The following is an 18,816-nucleotide window of genomic DNA, read 5'->3' as shown; positions in this document are numbered from 1 at the left end:
CCCTAGTTTTTGAAAAATAACTTGTTTAGGAGTTAGGTGTAATCAGGACTCATAAAGCCATTTACCTCACATGTGCATTTTATTTATGGGGGTGGGGACAGAGGTACTTTCTACTGTTTCACCCAGTGAGTATGAGTTGGAGTATTGATTAAGTGCTAAGTGTGGTCTGCTGGCCAACAGTATCAGCATTTGCTTAGGATGTATTAAAAATACAGTTCTCAGGACCCACCCTACACCCATTGAATTAGAAACTCTCAGGGTAGGGCCCAGCAATTGAGGTTATTACAAGCCTTCCAGAAAATTCTGATGCACAGGGAATTTGAGAGCCACTCACTTGGAGTAAGCATATGCTTTAAGATGTAAAGACACCATTGCTTCAATCTTGGTTGCCTTTTCTCATTGTGAGAACTGAATGTGAAGTTCAAGTTTATATTTTCCATGAAGCATGGCTGTTACACACAAGCCAACTATTTTGAATAATATTCAAACAAAGTAACAACAACGTGTTAACTGTCGGAGAAGAAAATAACTCTATATACTTACTGAGAAAAGATAGTGTTCAGTATTCTATGCAAAATTTAAATGATTTCCAAGCGAACTTCTGATGAGATATAATTTTTGCCTTAGATACTGACTTTAAAATTTACCATCATCATGTACACAACAGATAATTTTATATAACTACTCCCTACGCTTTTCTAAAAAAAATTCTTGACAGGTTAGGAAGAAGAAGAAAATGGAAATCATTGAAAAGATTTTTGACAGTTTTATTCATGTGATACTCTATATAGTCATGATCTTTCTTCATAGAACTCACTCAATACTCCCAGCAAGAATGCAAAGTTGTTACAGAAGAGAAAACTGAGTTTTCAGAGAGCTTAAATACAGGTTTTAGAGGGATGGGGGTTGGTATTTTTTTTATTGAATGCTAACAATCATATAAAATTTACCATCTTAACCATTTCAATGTACAGTTCATTAGTGTTAAGTATATTCACATTGTTGAAAAATGGAACTTTTCATTTTATAAACCTGAAACTCTACACTCATGAAATAGCCTCTTTATACTCCTCCCCTCCATTAGCCCCTGGTAACCTCCATTCAGCTTCTAGAAGTTTGACTACTTGAGAGATGGAGATTATTTAACCAGGATATGAATCTGAACATTTTTGGTTCCAAAATCCGTATTTTCTTTTCTTCACAACATATTATTTGTCAAATTAAGTTAAAACAATATTGTTGGCATTTAAGTCTTCTTTCTTTCTTACCAGTCTGAATATATACATGTATTTAACTGTATCAAGGTAGCTCTTTTGACAGTTTCTTACAAGCACAAGCTATTTTTTTCTTATTTCTCACTGATCCTTAGATCCTCCTTATTTTTTTTTTTTATCTATGAAAACTCTAACCTCCAGTCCTTGAAGTTCCAGTCCCCCTGATTGCTTCACAGTGGTTTCTCCCTTTCTTTGTCCTGAATTCCCCATAGAAATTACTGCTTCGCTACACATTTTGTCAATAAGAATAATGGACTCTCTGTTCTTGTAAGAGTCTTAAATTCCAACTAAATGCACTATTCATCTGGTGCTTGAATTTCCTCAACAGTAGGGCATAGGCTTGTTCATCCCCAGAAATGTCTGGAGACCATCCTATTTTTGCACATCTCCATTCCAAATCTCTTCCTTTTTTGGAGTTAAATTTTGTGCTAGTATAACATCTACCTACTCTATTTAGTTCTCTCTCTTGGTGCCATATGTGGTAAGTCTAATGCCTTTTACATATATTATTCCATACAATATTAATATTCTCATGAAACTTCTGCAAATGAAATACTTTTTATCTTTAATAATTTTTAAAGGTCTTCTCCATTCTGGGTACCAGCTTAAAAACATGCGCAATTGCTTTCTCTCTTAAAAAACAACACTGAAAAGTAAACCTACCTGTAAATATGTTCTACCCAGTAGAGTTGAAAAAATATTATTTTACTCATACTTGAATTTAAAGGCTAAGGTATCATTATTATTATCATCATTATTACTGACAGCCACTATTTGATGATAACCTATTACCTCACTATTCCTACAAACTTATTGTTAATAGAAATTCTTAAATATGTGTCAAATATGCCATTAAGACAGATGAGACCAGTCCTGATTCTAATTCCTTTTATACATTTTCTTTGTTTTATGTGTTTGTCTTTCATGTGTGTCTGTTCTCAATGAAATACATGTAGTCTTGCCTTGTATAAAAGTTGTAAACACAACTTTTGTAACGCCCCCAAGAGAGCAGGGTTAAGTATACTTAATAAGCATATGTGGAGGCAACTCTGCACAGATTTTATTATTTTTAAGTTGCCCTAAGTCCACCACAGAGTTCCTAAGTCTCACAAAATTAACACAGCTCCCAAACTTTTCATTGAAACATGCCCAACTTTAAAAGTTTCTTCCTAGCTCTGAAGCCAGGTAGATTTTAAAAACTTTCCTAATTAACAGTTCCAGGAACCATATCATTAAGTGTATTTATAAGCAGAAAGCCCTTTCTCATGATGTGAAACAGGATGGGAAGAGGTGAAGCCTTGGTGTCTATTTCTGGCTCTGTCACTGACTCACCCTTCGTTTCAGTGAAAAGCTGATTAACCTCCCCCAGTTTCCCCATTTGTGAAATAAAAAAATAAATCACTGGGAGATTGAGAAAATGGAGGTTGTGGAAACTTTCAGTATGTGTAGATTAAAGGTGCTACATAAATGTAAATTCTAATTTTTGAATGATGGCAGTAGATTAAATATGAGCAGGAATTACTGATAACCAGCTAAGCCATTTTTAGCAAGCAGCACTTAACATTTGTACTGTTGTTCAACATTTATACTAAAAATTTCCCATTTTGTTTTTACACATGGTCGTGTTTCTTAAATCATTCATAAAACGAGATAAAGTTTATTATAGAAAATGCCTAGATATTTTAATAGTGTAGTGCCCGAAACCTGGAGAAATTCAAAGTAAAGAATGATGAGTATCTCAGTCTCCTAAATTCAAGATCTTGAGAGTTCTGACAATGAACTTAGAATTCAACTCTACTGACCTAAATGAGAAGATTAAGACCAAAATGTCATTAGGAGACATGTACGGAGTTATTTGTATAACAGAACCTGGTCAAATGTCTGTCTTTTATTTTGTTCTTACTAAAGAGTTACATTTTCAAGTTGTCTTGGATAAATCCACATGGGTTCTTTAATACCATTCCATTTCATTATTTTAGGTTTTTTCATGATCTGTAAAATATAATATCTAGATTTAACAGTATGGAATAACTAACTAATCCTCATTAAGACTATTCTCCTTCTTCATCCTTTCAAAAATAATCCAAGGAAAGTCTTTAATTTCTATATTCCAGATTAGAATAATTCTTCCTATGAATGTGTCTCTTTAAAATATAACAAACACTAAACAACCAGTTAAAATGTTCACTAACCTTTAAGTCGGAAAAAGAAAAACAATTAAATTCTATTTATAGATAAAATGAAAAGTGATAAAAACTAAGATTAATTTAAGGATATTAATATGGTGATGTTTAAAAAGATTGAGTTATTTAATTTCTAGAGTATTTATATAGCATCACATGAAAGTTCTAGTAAGTTAAATAATATTAGATTAGGCAATGCTTAAAGAGAAACTATGAGAAAATTATAAGAACTCTATTATTGAAAGTAAATTTAAAAAAATAAGATATGAAATCACATATAATTGAGTAAATTTATCTTGGGTCAGCATATCTCTCTTCCATGAAAAGTCTAGAATATGCCTTACATTTTAGAAACTTTATGCATGATTCTTGTCATAGTTGATTTAAATTTCATTTTTAGCTTTTGTGAGTCATGGGAATTCTATTCTCACCCTAGATAAACAATGCATAGGTGATTATAGTAAAGTCAGATACTTGACAGAATGTACCTTTTTTGGGAGGAGGGGCGAGCAGGAGTGATTAGAAGATAAAATAGAAAGGAAGTTGAAAGGAGGAAAATAAGTAATTATTCAAGATCTATGTTGAGTATGGAATTAAGTAAAGCTAAAAACTGAAATATTAGAATGACATGTAATAAAATGAAAAGTTATAAGGATGATCTAGATTAAGAAAATAAAGGGGGAGCGAGGGGTTGAAAGCTAAGGCAGAGTTAAAGACCCTTATTTTTGCTGAGTCTGGACAAACTTTAAATCCTCTTCCAAAGTGTTCGCCAGGCAGCCACTACTGGTTGATACAAGTGTGCATTTTTGATGACAAACTATCTGGTTTCCATTTTTTAATTCAAACACTTGGGTAGCTGTCTCCTGCCTTTGATGGCAATAACTTGGGTAAATCATTTCTCAGCAATAGATGTCAAGTAATGGCATTTAAGAACTTGAGTGATTATATCTGCATCAACTGCCTTACATAGAGAAAACAATACCACTGTGAGATCAGTGAAAATCAAGACTGTGGCATTTAGGGAGCAGCAGGAACATACTACTTTGTGACAACATTTCATTTCACTGACAAGAACATGCTCAGTTGTGTATCTTGGCACTGAAACACCAGCCTCTCCAGATTTCTGAAGAAAAAACCCTTCAAACTGATGACTTCAGGTGACACCTACGTTATTGTATCCCATTTCAGTTGTACCAGCTAAAATGACATGATTTGCTAGAACACAGCATGGGTCACCATTAACCTCACTAACTACAGAGAATATGCCAAGGTTAATTACAAACAGGTGCTGTTGTCATAGTAGGCAGAACCTCTTATTTGTATGGGCAGGCAGACATACTCTCATTTTGGGCCACCCTTCCTAGTGCTCATCCAAAATGATAGTCTTTTGAGTGATAGGATATGTACTAGGGCAGTATTTAGCTGCTTTTATTCAACTACTTCTTATTTACCACGTGAAAAGCAGAGCTGGTTGCTATAGGAGATGAAAAGATAAAGCATATAAAGCCGTTGCACAAATTCAAAGTTCATCAGGAGAAATCCTTGTATTTATTCATTCTTCATGTCTCAACACAAATGTAATGCCTTTAAGATTAGTTTCTCATTAGGGTCTTACATGTACTTATTTTTCACAGAACTCTTGACAGTTGCAATGTCTCTCTCACACTGGCTTGTGAACTTTATGGGTCCGTATTCTGAGTCTGTTTGTTTTACCGCTCATAACCTGACACATAGCATGTGCTCAATAAATAATTTTTTAATAAACAGATAAAATTATTCTTGAAAGAATAAGCAATAATGTGTTATGTTGCCGTAAATTCAATGCACTATTGAACTATGGAAGAGAAAGGAGTTGCCTCTATCTAGATCAGGAAAATGTTCATGAAGCATTTTAACTGGGCTTCGAGAAGTGGAGATCATTTGGATTTGTAGAGATAAATTGAGATAAAGTGGTGAAAATTAGATAAAGTCAAAATGAAGGCAAAAGGAATAATTTATTCTATTCATCCATCATTTATTCAAACATAGGTTTAATAAGGCTAATAAAAGTAGAAATATAGGAATGAGTATTGGGTCCACGAGATGGAGATATGTTATAGAATGGTGATCAAAGAAATATTTTGAGCTCATTAAAAAACATGACCAGAGTTATGCTTCAGTCGTATTAAGCTATCAGTGGCATACACCAGATAGAGAGACTGAAGGCTGTGAAATCAGGTAGGACACTATTGCAGTAAAGACAGTGAGGATCTGGCAATGGAAATATAGGGAGAAAGTACAAAAGATGTTGTGAAGGAACTTGGAAGCACTTGGAAATTAATTGAATGCAGAAATTGAGCTGAACAAAAAAAAAGGTGTAAAAAATTTATTGGTTTAGTCAACATTTTTGTTTTTTAATGAGCACTTACTATATACTAGAAAACAGATTTTAAGCTAGAGGGATAATGAGTATGGTGGAAAAGTTGATATACAGTACTGTATAAGTTTAAGGTATATAGCATAATCATTTGACATACATATATTGTGAAATTACAATAAATTTAGTTAACATATATCTCATAGATTCAAAGAAGAAAAATATTTTTTCCTTGTAATGAGAAATCTTAGGAAATATATTAAAATTTTTCATATATACTATATAGCAGTTAACCTATAGTAGACCTGTTGTGCATTACATCCCCAGTACTTATTTATCCTATAACTAGAATGTTGCACATTTTGACCATTATCATTCAATTTTCCTTACCTCTACCCCAGGCCTCTGGTAACCACAAATCTAGTCTGTTTTTAAATTTTTTATTCCATATATAACTCATAAAGTATTTGTCTTTGACTTATTTCAACCAGCATCATGCCCTCAAGGTCCATTCATATGGCAGGATTTCCTTCTTTTTTTAATGGCTGAATATTCACACACACACGCACGCACGCACACACGCCATAGCTTCTTTATCCATTCTTCTGTTGATAGACACTTAGACTGTTTCCATGTCTTTGCTATTGTAAATAATGCTGCTATGAACATAAAGGTGCAAATATCTCTTCAACATAGTATTGTCATTTCCCTTGGATATATTCCCAGAAGTGGAATTGCTGGATCATATGGTAGTTCTATTTTTAATTATTTGAGGAACCTCTATACTGTTTTCTATAGTGACTGTAGTGAGTTTATAATCTCACCAACAGTACACAAGGGCCCTCTTTCTCCAAATCCTTGTCAGCATTTATCTCTTTTTGATGTTAGCCATTCTAACAGATGTGAAGTGGCTTTGATTTGCATTTTTCTAATTAGTGACATTGAGCATCTTTTTATGTATCTGTTGGACATTCATATACCTTCTTTGGAAAAAAAAATATCTATTCTGGTCCTTTGCCCATTGGATTGCTTATTTTGTTTGTTTGCTATTGAGTTATATAAGTTCCTTACATATTTTGGATATTAACCTCTTTTTAGATATTTAGTTTGAAAATATTTTTTTCCCATTGCATAGGTTGTCTTTTCATTTTGTTGATCGTTCTTTTTGATCAAAATGTTCAATGTAGTTTCACATGTTTATTTTTTATTTTCTTGCTTGTGCTTTAGGCGTTATATCCAAAAAAGCCAAGACTCATAAAGAAAAAATTTTCCCTATGATTTCTTCTAGGTATTAATGGTTTCTGGTTTTATATTTAAGTCTTTAATCCATTTTGAGTTAATTTTGTGAGAGTGAAAGTCAGGGTCTTGTTTAATTCTTTTACATCTGACTATTCAATTTTTCCAGCATCGTTTATTGAAGAGACTGTCTTTTCTCCATTGAGTATTCTTGGCTCCCTTGTCAAATATCAGTTGAACAAACACACATGGGTTTATTTCTGGGCTCTCGGTTCCTTTCCATTGTTTTTTTGCCAGTACCACACTACTTTGATTACTATAGCTTTATCATATAGCTTGAAATAAGGAAGCATGATGCTTCCCATCTTGTTCTTCTTTCTCAAGATTTCATTGGTTATGTGGGGTCTTTTGTGGTTCTCTATAAATTTTAGGATTTTTTTCTACTTCTATAAAAGATGTCATTGGGATTGCATTAAATCTGTGCATGGCTTTTGATAATATAGTCTTTTTTTGTTGTTTTCTTTAGATCTGTTTTTCTTTTTAATTTAATTTTATTAGTTTCAAGTATACAGTATATTGATTAGACATATAGTTTATAAAGTGATCCCCCTAATTGCTCTTTCCTCTGGCTCTCCACCTAGCCAAAACATTTAGGCTAACTGCATTCTCTATGCCATGCTCCCTACCTCCGTGATTATCTATCAACTACTAATTTGTACTTCTTTAACCCTTCACCCCATTCTTCCAGCCCCGCAACCCCCTCCCCTCTGTCCGTCACCAGATTCTCTATATCTGTGAGTTTGTTTTTGATTAGTTTGTTCTTTTCGTTGCTTAGATTCCACATATAAGTGAAATCATGTTATCTCTCTCTCTCTGACTTATTTCACTCAGCGTAATAAGCTCTAGGTCCATCCATGTCGTTGCAAATGATAGTATAGCCTTTCTAACAATATTAATTTTTGCAGTTCATGAACACAATTACTTTTTTATTTATGTCTTAGATATCTTTCATCATGTCCTACAGTTTTCAGTGTAGAGATCTTTCTTTCACCTCATCGGTTAAATGCATTCCTATTTATTGTTTTAGATGTTATTGTAAATGGGATCTTTTTTTTCTTTTTCAGATAACTAATTGTTAATGTATAGGAATACTACTGATTTTTGTATATTATTTTTGTATACTGACTTTTTTGGTGGAGTCCTTAGGATTTTCTATATATAAAACCATGTTATCTACAAATAAAGACAAACTTTCTAATTCTGATGCCTTTACTTTTTTTATGCTCTGGCTAGGACTTCCAGTACTGTGTTAAGTAGGAGTGATGAGAGTAGGCACCCATATATTGTTCCTGACTGAAGAGGAAAAGCTTTCAATCTTTCACCATCGGGTGTGATATTAGCTGTGGGCTTGTCCTTATGCTCTTTATTGTGTTGAGGTATGTTTCTTTGATACCTAACTTAAGTTTTTAACATGAACAAATGTCAAATTTTGTCAAATCCTTTTTTTCTGCATCTGTCAAACATGATTTTTCCTTTTATTCTATTACTATGATATATCATATTGATTCATTTGCATATGTTGAACCATTCTTGCATTCCAGGTCTAAATTCCATGTAATCATGGGGAATAATATTTTAAATGTACTGCCTAATTCAGTTTGCTAGAGTTTTGAGAATTTAGTATTTATAGTTATCAGCAGCATTGGCCTGTAGTTTCCTTGTCTCGTAACGTCGTTTTCTGGTTTTTATATCAGGATAATGCTGGCCTTTTAAAATGATATCAGGAGTGTTTCCTGCTCTTTGATTTATTTTGGAAGTTTGAGAAGGACTGGTGTTAATTCTTCTTTATATATTTGGTAAAAGTCACCTTTCAAGCCATCTGTTTTTCCTTGCCTGGAATTTTTAATTACTGATTCAATCTCCTTACCAGTAATTGGTCTGTTCACATTTTCTATTTCTTCCTGATTATTGATATATTGCATGTTTCCATGAGTTTTTCCATTTCTTTTAGGTTGTCCAGTTTGTTGATATATAATTTTTCGCAGTAGCCTCTTAGGCTACTGTGTATTTCTGTGGTTTAAGTTGTGATGTCTCCTTATTCACTTATAATTTTGTTCTTTGGGGTCTTCTCTTTTTTTCCTTGGTTATGATGGATACAGGTTTATCAAAATTCGTTTATCTTTTTAAAGAACCAACTCTTAATTCAGCTATTTTTTTCTATTATTTTCCTGTTCTCTATTTTTGCTCTAGTTTTTATTAGGTCCTTCATCTGCTAACTTCACATTCAGTTTATTCTTTAGTTTAAGTTGTAAAGATAGTTCATATGTCTTTTTTTTTAATGTAGGTGTTTAGTGCTGTGAACATTCCTCATAAAACTACTTTTTTCCATTCTATAAGTTTTGATATGTTGTGTTTCTATTTTCATTTATCTTAAGATAATTTATTTGTCCTTTAATTTCTTCTTTGATCTTTTGATTGTTCAGGAGATTGTTGTTTATTTTATGTTATTTATGAATTTTAGTTTCTTCTCCTAGTGATTTCTAACCATACCATTGTGGTCAGAGAAGATACTTGGTAATAGTTCAGTCTTCCTCAATTTTCTATGATTTGTTTTGTGCCTAACATGGAGTGTATCCTAGAAAGTGCTCTAGATATACTTGAGAAGAATGTATATTATGCTATTGTCAGATAGAATGTCCTCTGTATATTTGTTATATCTATTTGTCTATAGTCTTGTATAAATTTGCTGTTTCCTTATTGATACTCTAATGATCTACCTATTGTTGAGAATGGGATATTAAAATTCCTATTATTTTATTACTGTTGATTTCTCCTATTAGCTCTGTTAGTATTTTCTTTATATACTTGTGTGCTCTGATTCTGAGTGCATAAATATTTATAATTGTTATATTTTCTTGATGGATCAACCCCTTTTATCATTGTATAATACCCCCATTTTTTGCCAATTTTAGCTTAAAGTCAATTTTGTGTGATATAGGTGTAGATATCTTTGCTTATTTTTAGACATCATTTGCTTGAAATGCCTTTTCTCATACTTTTACTCTCACTCTATATGTGTGTCTTTAAGGCTAAAGTGAGTCCCTTTTAGGTAGTATATTGTTAAATGTTGGTTTTTTAATTCATTCAATCATTCTATAGCTTTCAATTGGAAAATTTAATCCATTTATATAGAGAGTAATTATTGAAAGGTAAAGTCTATTGCCAAATTATTAATATTCTGGCTGCTTTGTAGATCCATTATTCTTTGTTTCTTAGTCTACTGTCTTTTTGGTGTGTGTTATGTTTTTTTTGGTATCAGTATGCTTCAGCTACTTTATCATTTTCTTTTGTGTAACTACTACAGGTCCCTTATGGTTACATGAGGCTTACATAAAATATCTTAAAATTATAACAACCTGTATTAAACAGATGACAAATTAACTTCAATAGAATTCCTACACTGTTATTTCTTTACTCTATCATATTTTAGGTTATTGATGTTATATTTTTTATATTTTTTACATTTATGCAACTAATAATGGATGATTGTAGTTAGTTTTTTCATTTTTAAATTAAAATTGTAAGTGAATTACACACCATAATTACCATATTTCAGAATCTAACTTTGACTATATTTACCATTTACCAGTACTTTACCATTATCATTACTTTACCTTCTTATATTTTTAATATGTCAATTATCATCCTTTTATTTTCTTTCGAAGAGCTCCCTTTACCATTTCTTGTAAGGCAGGTCTAGTGGTGAACTCCCTCCGTTTCTTCAGGACACTCTATTGTTCTTACATTTCTGAAGCACAACTTTTCTAGGTGTAGAATTCTTGGTTGATAGTTTTTACTTTCAATATTTTGAATATATCAGCCTATTCTCTCCTGGTCTGAAACTTTTCTGTGGAGAAATCTGCCTAGAGTCTTAAGGAGGTTGCCTTGTATGTAATGTCTCTTTCATCTTGTTGCTTTCAAATTTTTTTCTGTCTTTCTCTTTTGACAATTTAATTTTAATCTGTCTAGCTTAGCTCTATTTGGGTTCAAGCTCTCTGGATTCCTTTGGGCCTTTTGGGTCTGGATGTCTATTTTTCTCCCTAGACTTGGAATGTTTACAGCTGATATTGCTTTAAATATATTTTCTTGCCTTTATCTTTCTCTTCTCCTGGAATTCCCACAATGTGATTGTTTCTTTTGATTGTGTCTCATAAATCCCATAGGCTTTGCTCATTCTTTTTGTTCCTCTGACTGGATAATTTGAAATATCCTGTTTCTAATTCACAAATACTTTTTCTTGTATGGTAGAGTATGCTTTTGAAGCTTTCTGGGTTGTCTTTATTTATTTATTTTCTTTAACTTCTCATTGTCTTTTAGTTCACTAAAGATCTTTTTAGAGGCAGAGTATTCTTTGACTGTTCACAGATCTCCATTTACTTAGGATCAGTTATTGAATATTAGTTTCCTTTGTTGGGGTCATGTTTACCAGATTTTTGATTCTTGATTCCTGATGTTGGTATCTGCACATTTGAGTAAGTGGTCTCCTCTTCCAGTCTTGCAGATTTTACAAGACCACTTTGGCAGACAGTTCTAACCAGTCAGCTCATTTTGCTGTTTCTGGACATGCCTGCTAGTAATGTCCTTAGGCAGGAAGGACTTGCATTAGGGTCTATTTTTGAGCAAGCCTACTATCCGAGATCTGAGGTAGGGGATTGAGGAGATCTGCTTGTTGAGAATATGTGGATAAGACTTTTGGCTTATCTGCCTAAGTGAGACTATAGAATAAGCTCCACAGTTGCTTGGGTTCACTCACCACAAAGTGGAAGTGGAGCTATGGATTAGTTTCTCTGCCATTGCTGGGCAGCAGGAAGGGCTCCAGCACCTACATGACTTGTTATCAAGGACCAGAATTGGGCAAGGCTGTGCAATGAATTTCCTGACCAGATGGAGCCGCTGGTTTTGCTCTGCAGATGGAGAGTGCCACTGTAGGCAGGATATTAGATGTACTGCACAGCTTCTCACATATTCTGGTTTGATGCCCTAGCTGGGCAGTCTGAAAGCAGTATCCAGCACTATGCAGAGCTATAAACTAGTTTCCTTGCCCAGATGCATCAAAACTAGTTCCAAGACTGATAAAAATCTTTGTAATCTTAACTCAAGCCAACTCATGCCCAAGGTCCTTGGCCAAACAAAGCCATTGGTTTTTCTCTGCAGACTATTACTTCTGCTTCTACTCTCTGAAGTGTTGCTGGGCTAAGTAGCTTTCAGGGTGTTCTGGGCAGGAGGGTCTGGGAGCTTCATTCAATGACTGGTCTGGCTGTGACTCAGTTCCCTTACCTGGACAATGGCAGTTCAAGCTCTAGGGCTGGCAATCTCTTTGAGGACATGAACCAGGCATCACTGTTCATCAGTCAGATTGTGCCACCAACTTGGTTCTGCACATGAGCAAAGCTGCTGGTTGTGACTACTACTTGGGAGCTGTGGAAAAGAAATTCTTCGGAGATACAAGTGCTGGTTGTTGCAAGCACCTCCCTCTTTTTCTCTCACAATTAGGTTTTCAGTGGTCAAGCCACACAGATTCCCCTGTGATCCTCATGGGGTAAGACCAGAGTAGGTGTTCTCAAAAACTGACACTCCATGCTGGAAGTCCATTCTGGGCTCTCTTTTCCCACTGGAGGAACCATAGGCTCAGGAGAGACCTCTTGGCATGGTTCTTTGCTAACCTGGGGGAAGGACAGTGTGGCCAGCATACAGGGGCTCCTCTTATCTTTCTGATGCAGTCTTTTTGTCTCTGCAGGGGAATGTTTCAGCCTCATGTCCATTTCTAGGATTCTCTTACTGGTGTGTTGTTTATGAAGCATTGTTGTTGTTCTCGTGAGGTGAAGTCAGGCATAACCTATGTTGCCATCTTGGTGATATCATGCCTAGCTGGTGGAGAATTTATCAAAATGGAATAAAACAGAAATAGAAGTGTGTTTTGTAATGGAAACATATTAATTTATACTTTAAAGTTCGAGATATTCAAGGAGCATTCATACAGATATCTCCTGAAATTGGAACAAGGAATGAGAAGTCAGGACTAGAAATACCACAGATTTAGGCAGAGATTAGATTGTAAGGGGGAAAGAGCAAAGTACGAGACATGATTAAGGACAAAAACTATATATAACTTAGGTTTAAAGTATGAGTTTAGTAAGGGGCATGTTGATTTTTAGTTTCAAAAGAACTATCAGAAGGAAGATACTGGAGGGCTGGTTTTGAGATCAAAAGACAGGTCAGGACCAGAAATAGAAAGTTGTTATAGAGGCCATATTATAGAGGTATGCATAAAATCACACAGAAGGGAAGGATAAACTCTAGGAGAGCATTGGCTTTTGAAAATACGACAACGAAGAATGTGGAGAAATGAAGGCAATGTATTATTCCAGAAAGTAAGATAAGAAAAAGCATTTTCAAGTAAAAGATGAGAATGATTTCAAGAAAAATTATTATCAACAAGTAGCTTGGTAATATCTAGGTAAGAGCTCTAGATTCCATATATAAGTAAAATCAGGACAATACTCTCTAGGCCCATCTATGTTGTAAATGGTAAGATTTCATTTTTTCATGGCTGAGTAATATTTCATATAATATATATATTTATTATTTGTTTGTTTGTTTATATACACACCATACTTCTTTATCTAATCATCTATTGATGGGCACTTAGGTTGCTTCTAGATTTTTAGTTTAACTGATAGTTCAATGTCGGTGATATTCTAAGGAGACCATTCTTAATGGATTGCTGAATCAAACCTATTATCTCAGCTTTAGGAGAAAAAAGTTATAAATTACTTTTATAAGGTTAGTGCTTCTTTATTGAACATGGTCATGAAGGAAAAATGGTGGCCAGAATGGAAAAGAGGGTTGTGCTTCTTTTGAGTATTATATCTATTTAGGGAGAATAGAGCAAATGTTTTCATTTCAATGTGGAGGTAGTCATAGAGAGGGAGAAGTGAAGACATTGGGAAGGTGGGGCCAAGAGACAGAAGAGAGGTAAAAAGATCTCCAGAAAGTAAAAGTCACTTACGTCAGCAACTCTGGTGACAGAACATTTGGCAGGACTTTTATTTTTATCTGTACTCATCTCTATTTTCTTATCTACAGGACGAAAAAAATTCAGATACTAGAGTTTTTAATTCAATTTCTCAATTTTCTTTGTTAGGAGACAATGTTGTCTGCTGCCGGGGCAGAGGGAAGAGACTTTAGGAAATGTCAGACAGAAAAAGTTGAGAACCATATGATTTCATGAATATGTGAGACATAAAACTGAAAGCAACAAACAAAAACTTATAGATGCAGACAACAGTTTAATGGTTACCAGAGGTAAAGGGAGGTGAGGGAGAGATAAAGAGGGTCAAATATACGGTGACGAATGGAGATTTGAATTTGGATGATGAACACACAATATACAAATGATGTATTAATGAGTTGTATACTTGAAACCTATATAATTTTATTAACCAATGTCATCCCAAATTTTAAAAAAATGTATATATCATCTAAAATGTAGTGAAATAGGTTGAGAGCATGAATATCTCAATAAGTGAAGAGAAAAAGATACTTACTTCCTTTCTACCCTGATGCTGCTTGTTTATTGTATAATACTGGGCAAGTTACTCCCAAACCCAAGCTATCTCTTCTGCAAAACAGGGACAAAACTACTAATACTGTTATATAGTAGATGTGAGATTCAAATAGGAGTTAACATTTATTAAGTACTTCCAATGTTGCAGGTTGTGTACCAATATCTTAAAATGTATTTCTACTTGTTTTTATATTTGAATTCCCTAACTTGATTTTCAACATTCATAAAGGTAGACACTGTATTTTATATCTGTGTGCTTTACTGTGCTTGGCATGAAGAAATGTACAGAATGAGAGTTTTAAAAATATTTGAATTCACAAGAATTTTTAAAATGTATCTTTGGGTCAGATTTGTTGTCTGTTAACCACTGTGTTTTTAAGGGACACAGAAAAACAGAACACAGAAAAATTCTTATTAGAAGAGACCAATGACTAACAACATATACTATGAATTAATGTATTTTAATGTCAAAAACACCAACTTCCCTTCATTGTCTGTTATAGGTGTATAAAGCATATGAACAGTTTAAACTTATATTACCTCTAATATGTTCAAAGGTTAAAGGCATTCATTTCTACATTTCAACTGTGTACTTTTTCTATTAGTTATTTTCTTAATTTTATGGGTTCTGTTATTATCCATACTCTTGGCTATATATCCTTGGGCATCCTAACGATTTTAACCTATTCTCTGTGGCATCTACTCTCCTCTAGATGTGGAAATTAATCTAAAATTATATTGCAATTACAAGAGTTTGAGTTGTCTTCCCTTAGAATCCACTCATAAGTTTTTTAAAACAAGTGAGAACTCATATTCAAGTGGTATATGATACAGTGCTATTGTTTTCTGGGATGTATTCATGTCAAACAAAATTAGAGTAGAGTAAGATTTTACATTTGATGAGAGATATATTGTTCTGCTTCTAATTTATGTATTAAAGCATAGCCTATTAAGCATATTGTGGATGGAAAATTTTACTCGGATTTTTTAAAAAACTTTTTAAATAGGACACTTTTTTTATATCAAACGAAACATTTGGGGAAACAATAAGCCAAAGCAAATTACACTTTCATTTGTAATAATGGGGTCATAGCTCTACTTTTTTAATTTTTCTCTTACTCATTTCCGTGGAGAACAGTAGATATTTCCATAGAACCTCAGATCTGATGAACATATCTTGGACTCCACTGATCTTTTCTAATCTTTTAAATTTTATAAATGAATTAGTGGGCCCAATGAGGGCTGATTTTAATATGCTACTTATTAAAATAGCTGGGACTGGAACCCTGACATCTAATCCAATGTTGGTTTTATTATACCACAGATTCATTGCCTGCATCATCCCCAGTAACTTTTAGTGATTTTGGTTTAAGCACTGGACTTAGAACCAACCCAGGATTCTGTTAGGAAGAAAAAAATGGAAAACAGGTCTGGTTATTGGGTAGACAGTTAACAGTGCCTGTAATGAAAAACTCAACATAGAGATGGGTCACTCTTGTCTTAACCTATCATATCAATGTTTTATATGTTTCCAGTATTTTCAGGTTCCCTTTACTTAAAACATGCCCAGCTAACCTGATTGCCCAATTATAGTCAATGTTAACTAAGTCAAAATTTGATAGAGATTTGTGTTCCTGATTAAAGGACATGGATGCAGTTGACAGTGTTCTTTTCACCCCATACTCCTACCTTAAACATATATATATGTTTATATATATATATATATATATATAATAGCTAGCACTAGAGTTGCTCTCTTGTGAATATGAGGCAACATGTCACCTCTTCAAGCATAGCAGAATTGAAAAAGAGGTGATATCTTAATCTTTGAGACTATTGCCTGATATAAGTAAATAATCTTCCTATTTTTTAAACTGTAATAATCTAAGTTGTTATTTGCAGCCTGACAAGTAAATTCTACTCTTTCATTTTTTCCAAAGAGAAACTGTAACAGCTTGCTTTTGAGTTATGAATGCCTCCAAAGCTAATAAGTTCTCTGTAAGAAAAAAAAGGATGGTGTATAGCATCTTCTTTTGGATCAAAATGTGGTATATCATATTCATGAATTCAATGTAATTAACAACCTTTTGTATTTGCAGCATTTATATGTCCATTTTAATATTTTAAAGTACTTTCTACTATCCATCATACATGTGAGATATTATTGTAGTTAAGAGGGCACAGTGAGGAATAGTGATATATACAAAAATATTAATATATATTCGAATATTAACTAAAATATTTAGAAAAAAGTTTACCAATATTTTTTCAAAAAATTTTAAACTATAAATGTTAAATATAGATATACCAGTGTTTCAACTGGTAAATTAATACCACTTAATCTTACTCGTCTTTGCCCACTCCTGGGTATTCCTACTTGCATCTACATTAAATATGTCATTAAAATTTTCATATACTCTTACTGGTCAAATAGACTTTAAAAAAATGTGTTTCTGATATCTCCAATGGGCATCAGGAAAATGTATTTGTAACTTCTCTTGGCCACGTTTTTATATTATAAACCTATGACATTCTAACAAAATATTTAGACATATTTCTTTCATTGTATTTAGGAAATCTGTCATTAATCTCTTAAAAAGGGTTTTTTAAGCACATTTTTGATGAAAGAAAACAAGTGCTTATTGAGCCAACTGTGTTTTTTACCCTTCATTAATCCATGATTAACATATAACAAATAAACCACTATTTGTTCAATTACTAATTTTGATATGAACTCCCCACAGTCTATATACTTTTGCTAGTAGAGATTCCAAAGCAAAAATAATATAGCAATAATGAAGATGAACTGTAAGTAGTTGCCTCCAAACTGACTGAATAAGGCTAAAAGAAGAAAAATGATTCATTTTTAACTTATCTGGTAGAAACTTCCTGTTCTAACTAATCATGCATGGGCATATTGTTATGAATATTCAAAGGTTTTTTAATGGCTTAATAATTTCTCTTCCTTTGTTTCTAGGAACAGAAATCATAACACACATTGATATAGAGGATCACATGTGTCACAAGCAGATAAGTAATGTATCATTTGATGCTCGATATCTTTGTTAGCACCAGCTAAGGCCGACGAGTCATCAAAGGAAAGCACCACTCCCATCTGGATTTTAATGCAGAAATAACATTGAGCTGGCTTAGTCTGGACTCCCTTGATTATAGTTAGAATATCCAATGTAAAAGTTTCACTTACCAAGAGTCATCAGTATCAAAGGCATGCCACAGATCTATTTGAAGCACATAATACGTTAGGTTCCAGGTTGTCCCAGCATGATGTTTCTGCTCATTTCTTTCTACTGAATATATAGAAACTGGTAGTTGGCAAAGCCACCTGGAGGAAAGAGTAGAATCAGATTTTGCTCGTTTTACTTTTGCTTCACATTTAACAATGTTTGTTATGTACTCTCCCTCTTCCTCTCAGATCCACACTCTGTTCTTCTTTGCCTGCTTTGTGCCCCGGGATACTGACCTTTATATGCTGGGTCACTCAGGTTTCTTGTCTTCTGGCTGAATTTGGCCAATGGGAGGCACTGTTAGGAACTAGAGAATAGGAGGAGATGGGGATGTTTATTTCCTCTAGTCCTTCATTGATTATAGTTTTGGTGGATATATGGTGCTATGAGGATGATCTCTCTTTCACAGTTCAACATTTTCTTGAAGACTCCTGTTATATAGCTCTCTTTTCTCCTTCCTATAATAGGTTTAGGGATGGCTTGCCTCTGTTGCTAGCTCTTTGGAGCATTCCCATTTGTTGTGGTGTAGACATACCCCAAATTCTGTAAAAGTTATCTGAATTGTTCTTTTTAGAATCAGTATTTCAGTAAGGATCCCAGAGGGAAACAGTAACTCTAAAGCTTCCCAATTTTTGTTTATTTTTAAGGTACAATGTATAATTTATCAGGAAAAGAATACTACTCAGGTTTTGTCACTGAACTACTTCTCTTCCCTTCTGCATTTGCAGAAGGCAAAAATAATTTTCAAGCAAGTGGTTTGTAACCTTTTTTCTGTTATGCTACATAATATTCACATATTCAATGCAGATTGCATGAGTTAAGAATTGCCTTTTTTACTTCATAGTATTCTTTCTTAAGTGTGTGAAAACAAGGTTGTCATAGATAATCTTAAAAC

Source organism: Pteropus medius, unplaced genomic scaffold (genome assembly GCF_902729225.1).
Source record: "Pteropus medius unplaced genomic scaffold, Ma_sr-lr_union100, whole genome shotgun sequence".
Lineage (NCBI taxonomy): Eukaryota > Metazoa > Chordata > Mammalia > Chiroptera > Pteropodidae > Pteropus > Pteropus medius.
The sequence above is the reverse complement of the archived record's forward strand: the minus strand, read 5'-3'. Positions refer to the sequence as shown.